Raw genomic sequence first — 3023 nt, 5'->3', positions numbered from 1 at the left:
AAGAGGGATTCATTGTAAGTGTTGATGATGCCTGAAGATGTCATAATCAAGACTGATTTAGACCAGCATAGCCTGACTGAAGATGCATAAAAGCTATTAAAGACTGACATCAATATATCACAATCTCTAGACCACTAAAAAGAACTGCTTTGTGAGCAAGTGTGTAACTTTTTCATTGACATAACCCCATTGCTGAAACATGAATTTTGAAATATGATATGTTCTATATTTAAAAGACTAACTCAGAGATAAAAAATCATAATAGGATATGCTAATAATTGAGAAAGTTCAATGAATACATATAAATTAGCTATTCCTCTTCTATCAGCAGTTATCAGTAATTCTTTATTTTTTTTAAAGACTTTATTTTTTTGTTTGAGAGAGAGATAGAGCACAAGCAATGGGAGCAGCAGAGGGAGAGAGAGAATGATGTAGACTTGATTCCAGGACGCTGGGATCATGACCTGAGCCGAAGGCAGATGTTTAACTGACTGAGCCACCCAGGTGCTCCAGGAATTCTTTCATAAGGAAATCTCGGACACTGAAGCCAGACCGACACTTGGATCCAATTTCCAGCAACACTACTTCTTAGCTGTGTGTGATCTAGGATAACTCACGTTGTGTCCTCATGTTGTTTCAGTTATTTCCTAAGTTACAGGAGAATAATATTTTCTACTTTCTAAGACTGTTGTGAAAATAAAAATATCTTTAGCATTAACACCTAATAAGTGATCAGCAAAGGTTAGTCTATAGTATTAATAAAAAGTTAATTTTACCAATTAACTCAGATTATATTAGAGTTACCAGGATGGCATGTACTAATTGCCATTTAAAATTTTTTTTCTTTGGAGATTAGTTCAAAATATGTAATAATTTGAGTCATGTTGTGTACAATGTAAATGATGATTATAATGGAGAAATGCAGAAATGCCCTATAAATAGGTATTTCAGAGTAAATGATTCTAAATGGCATAACTTAACTATCAATTACTAATTTCAATGAAAGGTTTTCTTTCCTTTTCTTGATTCACCTAGAAAAACATTACTACAATAATAGTTGACTACAAAAATATTCATAACAAAATTATTCAGAAAATCCCAAACGGAAACAATCCAAATACCCATCAACAGGAAAGGGGATAAATAAATCACTGCAATTTCATATGCTAGAATGCTACACAGCAATAAAAAGTGAATGAATTACTGATATATACAACACAGACAGATCTAAATACCATCATGGGTGAAAGATGCCATGCACAAAATGGTACATAACATATAATTCCATTTATATGAAGCTTGAACACATTAAAAGTGTTTTATGGTGACTGAAGTTAAAAATAGTGCTAATTCTGCAGGGCAGGGATTTTGGGTACTAACTAGGAAAGGGTGTGAGAGAGTCTTCTAGGGTAACAGAAATGATCTGTATCTTGATCCTGGTGTTTTCCTACGTTTATACAATCTGTAAAATTTATCAAGCTTTACATTAAGTTTTGAGCACTTTATAGTATTTACATTATATCACAAAAAAGTAAGTAAATCTAAAAATACAATAAGAGATTACTTTAAAAAATTTTAAAAAAAGTAACAGACCTGAGAACTGGACTGCCTATGCCTATGCTTTTACTTCTTGAATTTAGATTAACTAGGACTTCCATTTCTGACTGGACTGCCTATGCCTATGCTTTTACTTCTTGAATTTAGATTAACTAGGACTTCCATTTCTGACTGAGACAGAGTAAAAAAGTTGGATCTATCCTCCACATGAAACAACTGAAATCTTGCCATTTGCAACGATGTGGATGGAACCAGAGGGTATTATGCTAAGCGAAATAAGTCAGTCAGAGAAAGACAATTATCATATGATTTCACTGATCTGAGGAATTTGAGAAACAAGACAGAGAATTGTAGGGGAAGAGAGGGAAAAATGAAAAAAGATGAAACCAGAGAGGGAGACAAACTATAAGAGACTCTTAATCTCAGGAAACAAACAGGTTTGCTGGAGGAGAGGTGGGTGGAAGGGATAGGGTGGCTGGATGATGGACATTGGGGAAGGTATGTGCTATGGTGAGTGCTGTGAATTGTGTAAGACTGATGAATCAAAGACCTGTACCCCTAAAACAAATAATACATTATATGTTAATAAAAATGTTTTTAAAAAATAAATAACAAAAATTCAGACAAAATATGGACATCATTTAGTATAGAATAATAATTCCCAAAAGTTTGAAAATAAAAAAAGTGAGCCCTATTGTTGTCCATATTACTGCCTGAAGAGAGATATGAGGCTGGAGCAGAGGGAAAGATAATCTAGATAGAGCTTCTCTGAAGTTGAAAGTCTGAGAAGACCAAGACTGCTAGAGTTTGCAGAACATAGTGCCAAAGAGGAAAGCACTCCACAGACTGGAAATTCCAGAGATCTGTAGAGTATTGTCTTGGATCTTTAGCTGATTAAAGATCAGTGCATGCATTTGAGAAAACTACCCAAGGCTAGGGTAAGAACTGTCTAAAAAGTATTTGAAGGAACAATAATCACATTAAATGCAAGTAATCTATAGGCAGAAAGTAAAAGGTAGAAATTCACCTATTGGCTTAAAAATAAAACAAGACCCAAGTATATGCTGCCTACATACAGAGAATCCCACTTTATAAATATAAGGTCACAGATCGGTTAAAAGTAAAAGGCTGGAAAGAGATATGTTAACAATAATCAAAAGAAAATTGGAATTATTCTTTTAATATAAAACAAAATAGATTTCAGAGCAAAGGACTGTACCAGGCATAAAGATTATTTCATAACAATAAATGATTAGTTCTTCAAGAGGATATAACAATCCTAATTTTTATGCACATAATAACAACTTCAAAGTATATGAAGCAAAAAAACTGACTTCTCAGAAACTGTGAAACCCAGAGGACATAAGAAATATTTATTCAAAGTGTTAAAGAAAAAAAAGTCAATTAGAATAGACTATCAAAAACTACCATTCTAAAAAGAAAGTGAAAATATTTTTAGGGGGAGT

This window comes from Neovison vison, chromosome 3 (assembly GCF_020171115.1).
Source record: "Neovison vison isolate M4711 chromosome 3, ASM_NN_V1, whole genome shotgun sequence".
NCBI lineage: Eukaryota > Metazoa > Chordata > Mammalia > Carnivora > Mustelidae > Neogale > Neogale vison.
Note: the sequence above shows the minus strand (reverse complement) of the source record.